Below are 17,314 nucleotides of genomic sequence, written 5' to 3' on the forward strand. Positions count from 1 at the left end.
TTATTTTTCAAAGCATTATTATAATGAAGAAAATAACTTTTAAAGATCTATTTTCTAGGAGGAGAGACTGAGAGATGTCCCATGCAGTGTTAAGATACACAACTGCCTCTTTCCTGATTATCCTTATTGCTGGGTAGTGCTAGTGTCAAGCGTGGCATGAACCAGCAGTTCGAGAATGCCCCAAGGACCAGATATTTTCATGTCTCTCTCTGCCGTGGGTTTGTTGGCTTCATCCTAAGAGGCTTTGCTTATTGTAGCAATATGACTGCTGGCACCTCCTAGGGCTGTTTGCTTCCTGGCTGGCCCAGCAGAGGAGTGTGACTGTTTTTGCTCCAGTCTTCCCTGCAGAAGTCCTGAGGTTCTCTCTGATTGCCTTGGCTGAATCATGGCTTAGGGAGACCCGGGGACCATGTCTATCGGCTGGGAGAACACAGGGTGATCACTGGCCTAGTTAAGCTCCCTGTTTGGGGTCCTGGGGCAGAATCCACTTCACCCAAAGCACATGGTCCAAGATAGGGGGGAGGAGACGTTCCCCTGGAGCAAAATTGGAGCGGCTGCCAGGTAGAAAGCCTCCAACCGAAACACAGAAATGTCCATGAGACTGATCATCAATTCACATAGCCACGCTTTGGGAAACGTTGTTGAAGGTGGAAGAAGGCTGGAAGTGGGTTGGTGGGTGAGAGCGTGGAGGTACTGGGCGTTTTTGAGCTGGAATGTGACAGAGTTAAAACAGCAGTTTAGGCATTTAATAATAACGATAATGATAATATCTTGCATGACTAGTTCTTTATATCTTCCAAAGTGCTTTCACTTAACAGAGCCCTTTGGATCTATCCTCCTGTGAAGTAGGAGGAGTAGGCACTGTACCTATTTTGCAGATTAAATTGGGGTGCAGAGAAATTACTTACAGCTAATGACAGAGCTAGTATGATAATTCAGGTCTCTTAACTTTTGGTATATTTCTTTTTTCACTATTATCATTTATAATATAAACTATTATCAGATCAACTTCATCAAAGAAGATTGCTCAGTTTTTGAAGGTTTTCCTAATTCATTCACAGAGTGTTTATTTAATGCCGGCTATGTGCTAGGCATCATGTTAGGTGTTGGGAACACAAGGAATTTATTAAGAAGTAATAACAAATAAGCCACGATTTTGAGTCATTAGCTAAATGAAAGCACAGAGTGACACAATACTAATCTAGTCTTGACAGAGGAGGAGGGGCTGTCAGCGAAGGTTCAGTGAGTATATAATGTCTCCGCTAAAACCTTAAAGACAAGTAGGAGTAAGCTAGATCAAAGGATAGGAGACCAAGAGTTGGGAGGGAGAAAAGCTTTCCAACAGGAGGGACAGCATGCACAAAGGTCCTGAGGTGAGCGCGTGGCATGTAGAAAAACTGCAGGGTTGAATGTGGCTGGAGCTGTAAGTGCCAGAGGTCTGCGTTGTGGAGATGGATGAGGCTGGGGAGACTGGCTGTGGGCACACCTTGAAGTATCCTGATGCTTTGGGTTTTATCCTGAGGGCTTTATGCGGGGATATGGAAAGGTTTCAGAACGGTCATTCAGCTTATAGAGTGGAAAGTGGATGGGAGCAGGAGGGAGGAAGGGGAGGAAGAAATGGGACAGGAAGCCCATTATGCCTGTTTCAGTCACTGAGAAGTGAGGTGATGATGGCCTGAATTAAAAGCGTTAGCGGAAAGAAGAAATAAGCGTTTGGATTTGCATGATATTAAAATCGCAAACTTACATAGCAGTGTTTTGCCCCAGAGAAATAATAACCACTGATAATTATTAATTTTATCTCTTCATTCAAGTTTCACTTCAAAAAACTTCCACTGGACCTGCTTCACTCAGCAAGAATTTATTGAGAACCTATTACAAGTCAGATGTTCTAATATTGTCCAGATGTTAACATTCTGTCAGTTTAAATTGCTTAAAATACACATTTTCATCTTTTAGATATACCAGTCAGTCTGTTTCCATCCTGTTTTACTTCATATGGAGTTATTCTGAACTCATGTTATTTTGAGTGTAAGCGAAAAGGTTTTCAAATACAGGTGTGGGATAACTTGTTTTTTAGCACCTTTTCCTAGCCAAAAAAAAAAACCCACCTTGTTTATTTTTCTGATTGTATCTGGGAAAAACGTGAAGAAGTACATTGAACATATCACTTTACTGACTTCTATAACTGTGTAAAATCGCTACCGAAATCACTCCTAGTGAATTCTGTGGGGCTTGCTCAGAGTTCAAAATTAGGACAATTCAATATTCCCGCAGATGCAAATGAGGAAAGGTATTTAGCTCCTGCGGGGAATGAAAGGATTTGGGCAAACATGCAGTATGTGTTTACTAATTAATTCAGCTAAATTTTGATGAAGTCTGATGCTTAAAAACATTCTATTTATTTATGGAATTAAAAGTCTGCACACTCCTTCATTATCAGCAGACTGGGTATATTCTTCACCCAGGTATCAGCTTTTCTAGTAATCTCTAGGCTGGTACAGTGCTTTACGACTCTGGCTGATAAAGGCAATTCTAATCTATTGCTCACGTGAATTATCAGTAATATTAAATGAATATATTGGAGGTATTTACATGTGTCATTCATAGTTGCTGTATTCTAAAGAAATGATTATAATTGTTCTTATTAGTTATCATATTTCATGCTTCTGCAGTGAAATTTTTTTTTTCTTGGTTTTGTTTTGGGAATATCTTAATGAGGAAAAAGGCTTACAGTATTTTGAAATGTTCACAAGGCACTGAATAGCACGTTCTAATTCATTAGTCATATTTTATGGGAAAATTCTTTTGTGTTGCTTTATTTTTTTTCTGAGCACATGTAAACCAGATGAAGAAGGAAAAATGGGGCAGCCCGTCAATCTTCTTTAACTGATAGCTAGCAAAGAGATTATAATACAGAATGAAAACCAGAATACCTCTGAGATTTGAAAAAGTTTGCATTTCTTTGCATTTGCTCTTAGTTCTGTTAGGGACTGAAATACGAAAACGTGAAGCATAACTTTTGTTGAATTAGAATCCTGACTCATTGTAAGCCTGTAGGATAACCTGTTTTTTATAGTACCCTTTCCTTAAACTGAAAACATTTCCCTCTACCCTACATTGAATAAAAACTTACATTCCTAATATGTGGATTACCACCTGCCTGCTATAGATACCTGATTAAGTTTCAGAGTTGATTCAAAATTCAAAACTTTGCTAAGAGGATAAAAGCTGCCAGATGTCCATTTGAATTGACTTATATAGAATAATGTCTGTTATTTCGTGCAATGGGCGAACAAGGTGTTTCCAAAAATGGATTGTTTGCAAGAAGGTGGAATTCAAGTTTTTAAATCAATTTCACTCTGAATACTCCTCTTCATCATCCAAGGTTCAACTCAACATTGAGTTTTCTGGAAATTCTTCCCTGATCTCTGTGCCAGTCCTGGTCAGAGTTTATGCTCTCTTTTTCATATGGCCACCCCATTTCGTATTATAAGCATCGTTTTACTCATTTGTCCTTATCAGCACTGCCCCACTCCCCTCCCCCAACTGTAAACTCACTGAGAGTTGGGACTGCCATCCTCATCTTTGTACTTTCAATGCCTTAACTAACTCTGTGTCTCATACATAGTAGGTAGAGAAGCCATCTGAAAATAGACCATACATTTCCCTACCTTTTAAAATAAAGTGTACCAAAAATAATAATAATAAAAATATCGATCACTTAGACTTGTCACTATGAGCCACAAAGGTTTTTAAACCCTCTGAATATGTGTCTGTTGGTCTCCTTGTGCATGGCCGAGCTGCCTAGGGTTTGTGTGCCCTTTAACAAGCTCCTGGGAGGAGGTGGGTTCTCGGTGTCAGATTCTGGAGCTATTGCAGAATCCTGTGGGATCCTCTGAGCTGACTCCTAACATCAGGTGTCTGCTCCTCAGTGCTTTAATTGACCTTCATCTCTGTGCTGTCTCAGTATATTAATAGTGATGCTGTCAGCTAGAGATGCCTGGGGCAATCCCCCGTCCCACATTACTTGTAGTGGGCCTTCCAAACATTTCCACAATGGGTCAATGTTGTGGCTGGACCGGCCCTTGTGGTTCTTATTACGATTGCAGGAAGTACTTCAGCAAAATCCATCAGAAAATTTTGAGGAACGAGATTTATTACTCACAGATCCTGGCGAGTACCAGGCACACCCAAGGGCCACACAGCTAGGTTGTGGGTAGAGAGAGAGAGATATCAGCTCTGGGGCTCTGCCTTTGTGGCCCGAGGGTGGCGTGTCTAGGGTTTCACAGTTCACTCTTTATTGAATAATTTAAAGCATAAGAGTGGAAATTAGGGTGCAGGAAGGGAGAAGAGTGGTCACTCAAGCTGTCCATTATCTAGATTACCCAGAGCTTCTGAAAGAGGCACCTTCATGGGTGGGGACAGCCTAATTCCTTATCTGGTAGTTTTGCTAGTAGCTGGCACTTGTGCTACACTCTGCCACTTCCAATGGACCCCATCTCTTTTCTCTTCTCGTTTCCTTTTAGTTTAGGCAAGAGTTGGCTCTTAGACCAAATGCCCTGGTTTTCAGAGCTATCACCATCCTTTTCTCCCAATACGTAAGCCAACTGCTCCCAACACTTCTTATGGCATCTTTTTGGCTAGTTACATTACTGCTTGTTTTTCTACTGTTCAATTACTTTTTTCCTTCTTTCTCTCTACTGACAGAAAAGTCTTAAGTTAAAAGACAAACAAAAAAGAAAAACCATAGACTCAATTTCATTTTAAATGCTCAAGCTGAATGTTTAATGTTTACAGAAAACCGCTTTCTAGAAGATAGGCGTGCTACTCTGATTCTCATGTCAAATGATTCCTTAAAATTTAATTTTTTGTCTAAGGGAAAAATACAATTCAACTTTGCAAAGAGAAAAATAGAATGTTGTAAAGGTACCAAATTCATTGCAAGTAATTCTACAGATTTTTTACTTTAAATCATCCTAGGATGAGATCTTTGTCCATTTCCTTTAAATTCTTCCAAGACTCTCAATACCCTTTATTTTAGTTTCTCATGCCTCTTACATTAGAACATGCTTCTGATAGTTAACACAGATATTTCCTATTTTTGCCTCTTCTTAACTGCACACTTTGCAGTGAAAAATGAAGATTCTTCACTTACTACCAATTATAGTTCCTCACTTCAAAAACGTGGTGACTCCTGTAGTTTACTATTCTTTGAGCCAAAAAACTCATTAGCTTTTTAACCTTCACTTTTGGGACTTACATACAAACCTGCTATTTTCCCTTTTAATTGTTGCTCCTTTCCAAGATGCACATTAGAGAAGCCTTTCTTAAAATAAGATTCTTGGACCACTTGCATCAGAATCGACTTATTCAGTATTTACTGAAAAAGAGAATTGCCACAAAATGACACTTCATGTATTCATTTATCCAGTATCTCACTTTGTCTAAAAATAAAAGTCACATCAACAATAAGGTGAGTATTCTATTAATAATTAACTTTAGACTGTGGTCCACTCAGCTCCTGATTTTCCCCCCTTGCCTGTTCAAAGTCAGTCTGTTTCACTATGAGTTGTTGTATTGAGAAGGCCCTACAGGGGTCAAGTAATACTTCTCAGTTACTTTTGAGGAATTCTCCTGCTTTTCAAATCTCAGTTTGGATTCTCTTTGTTCCCCGTACTCTCTCTGGATAGATGCATCTAGTCTCGTGGATTTATATAGGTTGATGGCTTCCAAATTTATAACTCTGGCCTGGCCTCTCCTTTGGATTCAGACCTGTAATCCAGTTATCTACTTGTCTTCTCCATTTGAACATCTAATGGGCATCTCACATTCATCATGACTGAAATTTAATTTTTGATTTCCATCCCAACATCCAAAACCCATACTTCTTCAAGTCTTCCCCATCCCAGTGAGTGGAATTACATTCATTCATTCTCTCAGCCAGAAGCCTAAGAGTCATTTCAGATTCTTCTCTTTCTCTCTTCCATTATATCTAGTCCATCAGCAAGTCCTGTTGGTACAACATCCAATAAGAGAGTGTGAAAGAAACGATGTTGAAAATTTTCCATGACCTAAGATGACAATGAGAGGACTCAGTTTTGGACGATCGCTAAAACAGCATGTTAGCCTTTCATCTCTTGTTTGAAAGTGCTTCCTTAAGTCTGATGAGCTTTATTCGCTTACAGAGACTCCTCTCTTCAAATTGGCTGAGTGTTCCTACAGTCTCTGAGCTGGGCCCTCTGCCAATCTAGCCCCAAACTAAAGCATAACCCAGTCATAACTGTTTTCACTATTTGATATCCCTGTGAATCTGTGGGTACAAGTTATCTACAGAATCGCCTCTAAGGCATTTCTTGATCTTGTCTTCTGATTTATAGGTTGGACATATTTTGGACATGTTTAGTCATATTTTTACTGCCTGAGTAGCAAGGAAATTTGTTAACTTGGATATCAGGAGGGATGTGAAAGCCCCTTCTTCTTAGTTCATCATTATCAGCCATGCTTATGTAGGTAGTTGAATATATTATGCCCAGAATTTAGTATATGCATTAAATATGATAGAGTTCACCAGGAAATGTAAAAATAGAACAAAATACAACACTTTACTTGCAGATTGGAGGTGAGGTGATTGGTATGTTAATTAAAGGTGACCCCAGCACTCTTAATATTAACCTCCTGATTTTCTCCAGTGTTTCAGGTAGGAAAAAAAAATTATTCTTCAATATTCCTAAGAATGAGATTGGATAAAGGACACAAATGAAGTCCAGACCAAGTACAAAAACATGAGCTCCTTCTCCTGGCTGCTCAACTAAGTCTGGGGATGAGATAACTATCTCAGCCATTCCATCGCTCAGACTTCAAATTATAGTAATTATGACAATTTGTACCAATAGCCATGAGGTGGGATTTTTGAGGTGGTTAAAAATAACATCTGTAAAATCCAATAAAAATTACATTTTGCTAATTTTCTGATAAGATACTGTTTTAACTATACTGTGTCTTCTGCCACTGCCAGTTTTCAATTAGAGCATTCCTTTAAAAAAATTTTTTTTAACCCATTTTGTCTCCTGGATCCAATTCCATCCTCAGCAACGCATTTGTTTTAATGCTCCTAATTAATTGTTTTGTATGAATTTTGCCTTTCAAGCCGATGCTAATCTTCGAGACTTTATTAACTTGCTGATTGCTAAATCTTGATACAAAAGCAATAGCAGTACTCAATCTGTTCTTTCTGGCTTAGAAAACAGAGTTCCCATACAGGCCCGCTCAGCCAAGTCAGTGCAGAAAAGGACAACTATGACATGAATGATGGGGCTACTAAAAGAAGTTGGGTCTGCAGTTCTGTCCAGCTTGGAAATTGCTAGCTCACCATAGGGACACAGTCATTGGTGATAGCTCACAGAGTTCCCCTAAGTGCGTTTTAACAGTGCCCCGCGTGTCTTCCAATGCTGTGTTTCCTTAAACCCCTTTCATTTTGGTTCATTTCTGATGAAACAAATTACATATTTTCATGTTTTTACTGCAGAGGTAATGAAATTGATGTTCAGAGCGCTCAAGTGGTCTACCCAAGCTCTCTCAGGTGGTGAATGAGGACCAAAGGCAGGGCGAGCACGAGGGCCTTTGATTCTCCTTCCATCGCTCTTTCAATCAAATCATGTAGCCTCTAAGCCAGTACAACTGTGTGTGGGTAGGACCACCCCTGGCTCCTCAGGAATCCTTCTCCTTTATTTTTGCCCTTCTGTCTTCTCCTTTTTCCCTCTAAACAAATAAAGTCTCCCTTGATCCAGGAGCCCCCTCCAGCCACCGCCTCATCTCTTTCCTTTCCTTTCCCTCAAATCTATAACTTTTTTTTTTCCGGTACACGGGCCTCTCACTGTTGTGGCCTCTCCCGTTGCGGAGCACAGGCTCCGGACGCGCAGGCTCAGCGGCCATGGCTCACGGGCCCAGCCGCTCCGCTGCATGTGGGATCCTCCCGGACCGGGGAATGAACCCGTGTCCCCTGCATCGGCAGGCAGACTCTCAACCACTGCACCACCTGGGAAGTCCTCGAGCAGTATTTTTTGACCTCCAAGACTGGAGGTTTTCTTGGCGAGCATGCATGGTCATAGTGTACATGTAATATTTTATGTGATACTTCTCTGGTTGATCTTTATCTATGAAGACATTTTCTTACTTTGCCATTATTGACTAGTTTCAAACACTCACAAGCTTGTTTAAAAAAATTAACATTCAGGGATTCAACGTTTGATCCATTTTCTCACATTTGCAAGAAATAATCTCTTCCTTGCTGGGTAAAACATTGATTTGTTGCATTATCATCTAATTCCTCAGCAATGCTTTTCTGTCAACTAGTCCATTCCCCTAATTATCTCAAACTTTCTTGTTGGAAACAGACTAGACATTTCCAGTTTATTTTGGTTTAGGTCAAACATTTTCTTTAGAGTTTTGGGGTTTTTTTTTCCACTTATGCTTTTGCTCACTCTTCTTAGAGCTTGAAGACTCAGACATGCTTAGAAATCAGCCCTTCCTGAACATTTGAATGACTTGTTAGGAAACCCGGCTCTGTCTGTATCTGGAACATGAATAAATATGGCATGGACAGTTCTGGGAATCTTAGGAACCACCACAGAGACCTAAATTATCCTTTCCTATCAATCATAAAGAGATCTGGAAAAAAATAGCCATCTTCAGTTATTATCTTGATGACCTGTCACACAGAGATTCGATTTCAGGAGGAACAGTGGACAAGGCTCATGCTTTTCAACCTCATTCAAGCCATGGCTCACCTGATCTTATAGAAGCAGAGCTGACTGGATGGAAGCAGACAGTGAAGGGCAGCGGGAAGAGTGCTGAGACTTTCACTCTGTTTTCCCTACATCTACCTGGGAGATCCAGACTTAAGGTCTCAGAGCTGTGAGGGCAGGGCCGTGTCTGTATTGCTTACCATCATGACAGCTTCACTTGGTGAACCCTCAATGGTGAGAGTGGTTTTAGACGAATGTTTTTGCTCCAATTGCTTTGAGTTGCAAAGTAAGTGGGAATTGAAAAGTGAAGATAAGTGTGGCCTTTTCTTTCAAGAAGTTTGGTTGAGTAAGCATGGAGTGATGGCTAGAGGAACTGTGGAATCAGATGAAGTGGGCGTTTTAGCAGGGGCTGGGGTTGGCAGCATCTGAAACATGTTTATAAAAATAGCAAATAGGTGGCGGAGAGTTTGAAGATAAGGAGACAGTACTGATAGATTGAGATCCAGGAGGAACGACGTAGGACATACACACACTTTCCCACACACCTCAACAGACATATGAGTCTCTTTCCTACATGATGTAAGAGCATCAGACTCTGGAATCTTTTGACCCTCATAGGAAATTCTTTTCTCTTGCTTTTATTTCTCAAAACTTCCCTGTATAAAATTCTTAATTCTGGAAAAATGAAAGTAAAGAAAAAGAGAGTTCCATTAAAAGCACCAAACAATAGATATATGCACATATAAAACACATATGAATTATTTATGAATATATATGTGATTTATATATACATATACATTATATATAATATATTATACATATAAAATATATATCTATAGGCATGAATCTCTATGGGCAGAGATACGTACTAAAATATGATGTGTGTGAATTTTTAAAAAAATAACCTAGGTTGGGAGAGATTGAAAAGAGTATAGATGAAACAAGATTGACCATGAGTCCTCTCTACTTCTGTATACACTTGAAATTTTATGTAATAAAAAATATTTTATAAAGCACTGAAGAGTTTAGTTTTTAAGATACGCATATTTTCCTGAAGAAAGTGAAATGTGTTAGGTGGTAAGACCTTGGCCAGGCTACAGCAATAGTTGACTGGGTGTCTTAATGTCTTTGGTGAAAATTGCATCAGGAGACTTTTTAAAAACTTCTCAATCTCTTTAATTTTTATGATCTGATAGGCAACAAATAAGTGAACTAATTTTCTTAATTGACAGTTTTAAAAATTATTACTAACGTTGAACATCTCTCATATGCTTACTGGCTATTTATATTTCTTCTTCTGTCATTTGCTCTTTTATATTCTCTGCCAATTGTATTAGTCTCCTGTGGCTGCTGAAACAAATTACCACAAACTTGTCGGTTTAGAACAGAAATTTATTTTGTCACCTTCTGGAGACCAGAAGTTAAAATCAGTATCGCTGGACAGAAATCGAGGTGTCAGCAGGGCGGCACTCCCTCTGGGGACTCTAAGGGTAGATGCATTCCTTGTCCCTTCAGCTTCTGATGGCACAAGCTGGGTCATTCCAACTTTCAAAACTAGCATCTTCAAATATCTCTCTGCTCCGTCTTCACGTTATCTTCTCCTCTCTGTGTGTAAAATTCCTCTGCCTTCCTTCTGTAAGGCTACATATGAGCACATCTAGGGTCCACTCAGATAATCCTGAATAATCTCCCCATTTCAATATCCTTAATTTTTTTTTCTCTTTCAGCCATCTTTTTATTTACAGTTTGTGTTTAATGCAAATCAATTCCATAACAAGAGAAGTTACTATGAATCAAAGCATAAAAACACAAACACAGTATACAATCCAAAATAGATGTACAGCATTCAGGCATGAAACAAAAGAGAATGTTCATTCACACACACAGTAGCTTGAGATCTGTTGGATATGGTTGTTCCAGTGTAGATTTCTAGAGATGGAAAAAAAATGACTGGTTATCAAGACTACTGTGGCCATATTAGATTTCGGAACATCTAAGCATCAGTGTGTGACCATGCGAACAAAAGACTTTAGGGAGTGTCTATTTTTAAAAAGGTTTCTGTGCATCAAGGCAGTTGTGAAAAGATTTACTTTCCAAAATCAAGCCCATTTTAGGCTTAGGACCAGGTTCTAACTATCTAAAAATATTGAATGATAACATAAAGTGTTCCAAATGTGGCTATTCTGATTCAGTTTAAAAAGAAGTATTTACAGAAAAGAGTATAAAAGTTTTTCTGAATTTAATGTAAGCAAGCTTCCAGTCTTCCCTTGCCAAATATATTTGATTTATAGTTTAGCTCCTTCACGTATTTGCCTTTTTAATTTCAAGATTTGTCAATCTTACCTTCAAAACAGATCATTTTTTAAACTGTAAAAAGTATTCGACATATGCAGAAATAAAAAGCATTTTGAATTAGTTGAGATCAATGTAATTCTACTCTTTGTTATCTGTTTAGCTAAATGAATCTACTGCTCTTTTTGAATAAGAATAGTTGATAAATATATAAGCAAAATGTACTCATTATGCTTGGATTTGGGGTAGATTCCAATCCATCATTGCCCTGGTACATATCAATGACTATATAAAAATTCAAATGCAATGTCAAACCCAAACCCCAAGGGAAAGAAAGAGTTCAGCTCCCAAGAGAACAGCGATAGCTTAACATAAAATTTTCTCTAGAGTACATCAGCATTAAATTAGTACTGCTGAAACAACACATTGAGGATTTACAGTAACACCTGGAAGTTCCTTCTAATGTACATATAAGTAGAATCACAGAAGCTTTGTTTTACCTCATTGTTTTATGGTCTTATAAATTTAATGAACAAATGAAAACTGAATCTCTGTTCCACATCCCATTCTTTATCTCTAGGTAAGATAAAATCTATTCTCATTTTCAAGGTAGAGTTTTATGTGTCCATACTTCTTAAGCCACATTTAAGGAAATCATCTCTTAACTAATTTTGGATGTTGTCTCTCTTCATCTTGTACAGGAAACTCCAGCAGATTTAATATTGGCATTCGTCATCTAGTCAAACCCTTCACATGCTCTTCAAACCAGTCAAATTTGGGATCCTCAACAGTTTCTGTCAATAAAAGAAGGTGTGGAACTAGCAGATTCATTCAATGAAGACCTGTTTTTTTTTTCCCTTGTCACACTGGATGTCTGCATGCCATCTGAATTGGGTTTAGAGGATGGGAAGTATAGATGTTTCTTGGCCTGAGTCTCTTAACAGTAGAGATGTAGAAGGGAGAGCGAGATCACCAAGAGACTGGCTGTTGACTGCAGAGTACCGTCACTTGCCTTGGTGGTGGCATTCGCTGGATTGGGGGCAGCTGAGGTATGCTGGGAGGAATTACTCGAAGGCGTTACAACAGCTGTTTGATTTGAATAAATCTGCGTAGGTAAGAACAGTGCCAGAAGCAGCGGCCCCAGTCCAAGCCTGGCCACCATCGCTTTGCCCATGTCCGCTCCGTCAGTGCGCAGCACGTCTCACTGGATGCAGGGTACGTGAAGGATCGCTGGCTCCGGGTGGGCGCAGGCAAGGTGGGCAATATCCTTAATTTTTATTCTTGTCTTCTAAGAGCTCCCTGCCCAACATTCCTGCTGCAAATAAAGTAGTATTCACAAATTCCAGACATTAGGCTGTGGATATCTTTTGGAGGGCCATTTTTCTGTCTATCACACTCATTCTTTATTGCTTTTTTCTTTTAAAAAAATGGATTACATTGGAATAATTTTAGATTTAGGAAACGGTGCAGAAGTAGTACAGAATGCTTCCATATACTCTTCCCCCAATTTCCCTAGGACGATTTTTTAAATGTTTTATTTCTTAACAATATTGTTTCAGGATTTCAGGAGCTAATAAGATTGGATATAGTGTTTACTTTTAGGCCAAAATATGTTGAAAAAAGCCTATATTGTACTTTTTTGTTTAAAGTGAGATCTCCATTATCTATATCTTACTTTTCTAAAGCAAGGAGAGAGAAGACGACCATGATTGTGTCTAACAAAGGAATTGACTGGTAACAAGCATGGGGTTCACACATTTCCAGTTGAAACAACAACTGGAAAGAGTCAAGACTGACAAACATGGGTAAGAGTTCTAGTAATTTTAATATGATAATGCTCCAATTTATTTTTTACCTTGCCAATAAATTTCCATATACTAGATTCTGTTTCATATATGCTCAAGAAGAGCTTGGGTTACAGCAGAAATTAATACAGCATTGTAAATCAACTATACTTCAATAAAAGGAAAAAAGAACAGCTTGGGATACTTTAAGATTTTTATCAGAAGAAGGAATCAAAAGTAACAAGTTCATTTTGTGAGTCAGGGTACACTGAGAAAAGGTACAGCTTGGGTGCCCCATTTACTAGTCCCATGCCGTGCCATTAAATTACACATCGAACATACTGAATTAGTTATACATTGTTTATTGAAAATTATCCAATGTGATTTGATCCAAACTCTAAAGAATGTCACTACATCTAGGGATTCAGCTAAGTCAGTCTAAATCGCGTTCAATTTCAGGCATTTGGTGGTGCGGGCAAATGATCAATTGGTTTGACATTCATTTTCATTTGATTTCTGAGACCAGACACTTATCACTATATAGATTTGACTATAGAGATCTGTGGACTGATTTGATAGCATCAGGTAAACAGAAGATGGCATTCTATCTGAAGACTGGAATTTGGGGGTGATGATACCTTTGGCTTCTTTATGACCATGGAGAGTCAAGCTGGTGCTCTTAGTGTAGGTAGCAGAACAAGCATGTTTCCCACTGGGCCATCTGGAGAAAGCTACTGGTTGAATGGTATTATATATGATGTACAAGAGACAAACAGAAAAGCAAACATTTTATTCAAGTTTGAGATCTCAGAGCTCCTTGGGCCACCACCATCTTCAAATACTGTTTTCTCAATGGCTTTGGGCCAATTACTTAGCCCCTTTACCTCAGCTTCTCAACTGGTGAAATGGGAACTGTTATAGTGTGATTAATTCATCTCCTAAGGGGGTTGTTTATATTAATTAACTGCTGTTAAGAGCTTTGAAGATGAAAAGTGCTAACTGCTTATGCCATGATTAGCCATGGAATAGTGGAATATGATAACTGCTTCACTAGATAAATGACTAAACCTGATATATACAAACTGTGAAATCTGTGGGAGGAGTAAAGACCCAGGGCAATGAGACAGCTGAGGAATCAATCTCATCAAGAAATACATTAGTTACACTTGAGCCTTGGTTTAAGCCGTTTAAACTACCTTCTGAAATACATGTTTGAAATGTCATAACACCGGCACCACATTTTGCTTTGTCAATACCCATAACGACATTTCTTTCCTGTACATATTTTCCCCATAAACCCAACTAATCTACCTTGACTCATATTCTAAAAAGTTATCAATTATTCTCAATTACCCTTTGCATGTGCACTTACATACACCCACAGACAGCACGCAAATTGCTATGGTTGACAGGGCAGAACATTCTGCTTTTTATTTGTATTGTTTGAAGCAAACCAAACACATTAGTGGAACATAAACGGCCACTGCTTTGAGCCAATGAATATTTAAGGATATTAATTTACTTCCTCTAATAGTCTTTAAGAAATTTAAAAAAAATATATAGAACAAAGGAATAAAATGTCAGACTTTAAGCTTGAGCTCTTGCTAAGGGCTATGTTTTACAGTTGAGTGTATCATTACCCACCTAGTTATGAGGTCGTATTTCTGCACAGTTCATTAGAATTTATCTTTAATTTTATAGCAAACCATAAGTGAAAAGCCAACATGTCTTGGTCAACATTTATTGCAGTGGCATATTTATTTCAAGGGCACATGTTAAAGAAAACTAAAAAGACGAAGTATCTCCAAAGTTCTTTGAATTAGAATTCTTGGTGATACTTTAAAGTGATATTTCGTTCAGGGTAGCATTTTGGGAAACTCCTCTAGCATTCTAATTATTCACAGATAATATGCAATTTCATTTTGTTTTGAGACAATTCACAAACTTAAAAAAAAATTTTTTTTCAATTTTTGTTTCTATGTTTTTTAGGTATATGCCTCTTTATTTAAAAAAAAGATTTAAGGCACACTCCTTTATTAGGGAAAACACTTTCTGTATATTGCAATTTAATTCTTAAAGCTTTTATTTGGAGTGGGATATGAGAAAGCACAAATTTAAATCAATTCTCATTTCAAAAACAGTCACTGAATACTTAATATTCATGCTTAAGAAGTGTCGCAATGTAGCGAAGAGAATGACGAATTTTGAGTCCAGAAAACCTGATTTTACATCCACACTCTAGCACTTTCTTGGCAGTGCAACTCTGACAAATCATTCGACCTCGGTGTTTCCATCTATAGACTGGGACTAATAATGCCTTCATCACAGATTTACTCTAAGGATTAAATGACCAAACTTTATGAAAGAGTGCCTGGTATCTGGTAGGCACTACATGACATTTTATTTATACTTTTCGGCCAATAGAATCCAGTAGAGATCCCTGCCAAAGGGCCATTATAGATTATCTAAAATCTCAGGTTTGCCTCACTTCTATGTTTCTAAGAATAGTTCATTCTTGAATAATTTCCACAACTATAATGTGCCTGTATCTTTTTCGTGCTGTGAGTCATGATACTCATATCAAAAGCTAATTTGCTCTTAAAGAATTTAATCTTAAGAAAAAAAGATTATCCCAAATGATTCTTCAATTGAGAATTCAATGATATAAAATCTCACCAGGTATTTTATTACTGTCTTTTAAAAAAAAAGGTAAGTTTGCAGAGTGGTGAGCTGAGGATATGACTCTGTGACTTGGGTTTGTTTCACGACTTAGATTTTAAAAACCTTTAATCTATGTGTCCCTGAATCCACCGTTTTCAGGCTCCAGCTACTATTTCAAGGAAGAAAACATCAGTCCTTTAGCACAAATGACAAAGAAATCCTCGTCTAACCTTAAAAAGAGAGAGGAATGGGGAAGGTGGTAAACCTAACAGAGGAATAAGTCTTTTCGGAATTCAAGCCCAAGTAAGTATTTGAACAGGAATGGTATCCTCATGTGTGTGGTGAAAAATAGGTCCGTTTCCGACCGCACACTTTGGCTGCCTGGCCTGTTGACTTTATCACCTCGGGATCACTGGGCTTTCAGACGTCTTCCCACGGGTGTCACCCCGCGCATGCGCACACCCCTACCCCAGTGCCGAGGCTGCAGGCCCAGGCGCGTGAATTGGGCCCACGAGCCTCCCCTGGCCCAGCCCGCCCTTGCTCAGACGCCTTTCTTGGACCCCCGCTTCAATTCCCCCACCCTGTTTTCGAAACACTCTCCATTAAATGCCACTGTAGTCGCCTCTACTTAGTCGCCTCTACTTAGTTGGATTGAGAGGAGACACAAGAGGCCAGTTCAAGGTTTTGAGAGTTTGGATTGCAGGCTATCTGGAACAGAAACGTAGACCATAGCAGCCTGGTAAGTACAGATCTTTAGCAAGTTCAGTTAATTCATATACTGCGGCGGGGGCAGGTTAAAACGCCATTTGGGGGGTAACTTAACAATCATAAGTGTGGACACTGCCCAGGTTGCCCTCTCATTGGTTAGTGAGTTCAAGAAGGAAGGAAGTGGGTTCAAGAGATTATTTCTGAGGGCAGAAGATTCTGCTTGGTACCAGTATGAAGAGTCCCACCCCCAGTGGTCCCAATCCCATGACCTTATATGACAAATGCCCAAAAGTCGGTTTGAAAAATGTCATTGTACTCTCATATGAAATAAAAATGCCAGAAACAAATTGTTGTCTAAAATGGGAACCATCTGTTGTTTATAAGTGCTTTTAGATATCTGCAATGTTTTCAGAAAATAAGTAATTTTGCTTGCTTTTTGAAAATCACTCTATGATGAAAATGGTTATGTCATATGTTTCTTTTTAGCTCACCTCAGCCTTTAGCTCTTAGAGATTAATAATTCTAATTATTATTATTTTTTAAGTAACGTAACAAATCATTGTGTGTTAGTCACACTTTGACCTGTTTGCCTTCTTGAACTGGATCCCTATACTCACCATATACTTTGTTCTTCCAGGTTGACTTTGGGAGAGTTGGAAAGGCTTAGGTTTTCAACGGTCCAATAGTTGTAAAGGCAGTGAATATGATATTTTTTACTAATAACCAGTACCTAGGTTTTTAGAGTAGAGGCTGGAATAAATAACCAATTTTAAAATAAGAAGAATAGTTTAATTCTTGCAAAGCATTCACCCAAATTTGCAAAGCTAGGGTCTAATGAACCTGTCTTTGACGTCATGGATGAATTGTGAGCTTTTTATCCAGGTTGATGGGATTAAATGAGATAATGTCTGTAAAGTGCTGGCACAGAGTCTGACACACAGAAAGCACTAAATAAATAAAAAAAGTTATAACACTGTTAAAACAAGCCTCCAGATTTCATTCAAATCAAAGAGAAGGGAGACGTGGAAGACTGTGTCAACCACTCCTCCTGTAGCTCTTTTGCCGTGCTCCAGTGTGTGAGATACGTATTACTCTGGAACTTCTTGGATCACTATGAAAAGA

The 17,314-nt window shown here is 38.6% G+C and overlaps 1 long non-coding RNA gene across 1 annotated transcript; it reads right to left on the reverse strand.

Moving 5' to 3' along the window:
* Positions 1-10,571: 10,571 nt before the first annotated feature.
* On the reverse strand, positions 10,572-12,108 carry LOC117312219 (uncharacterized). The gene is made up of 2 exons (XR_012331225.1): positions 12,052-12,108; positions 10,572-10,676 (listed from the first exon to the last, which is right to left on the reverse strand). It is a non-coding gene; the product is annotated as an uncharacterized lncRNA (long non-coding RNA).
* Between the last annotated feature and the right edge of the window lie 5,206 nt (positions 12,109-17,314).

Source organism: Tursiops truncatus, chromosome 4 (assembly GCF_011762595.2).
Source record: "Tursiops truncatus isolate mTurTru1 chromosome 4, mTurTru1.mat.Y, whole genome shotgun sequence".
Classification (NCBI taxonomy): Eukaryota; Metazoa; Chordata; class Mammalia; order Artiodactyla; family Delphinidae; genus Tursiops; species Tursiops truncatus.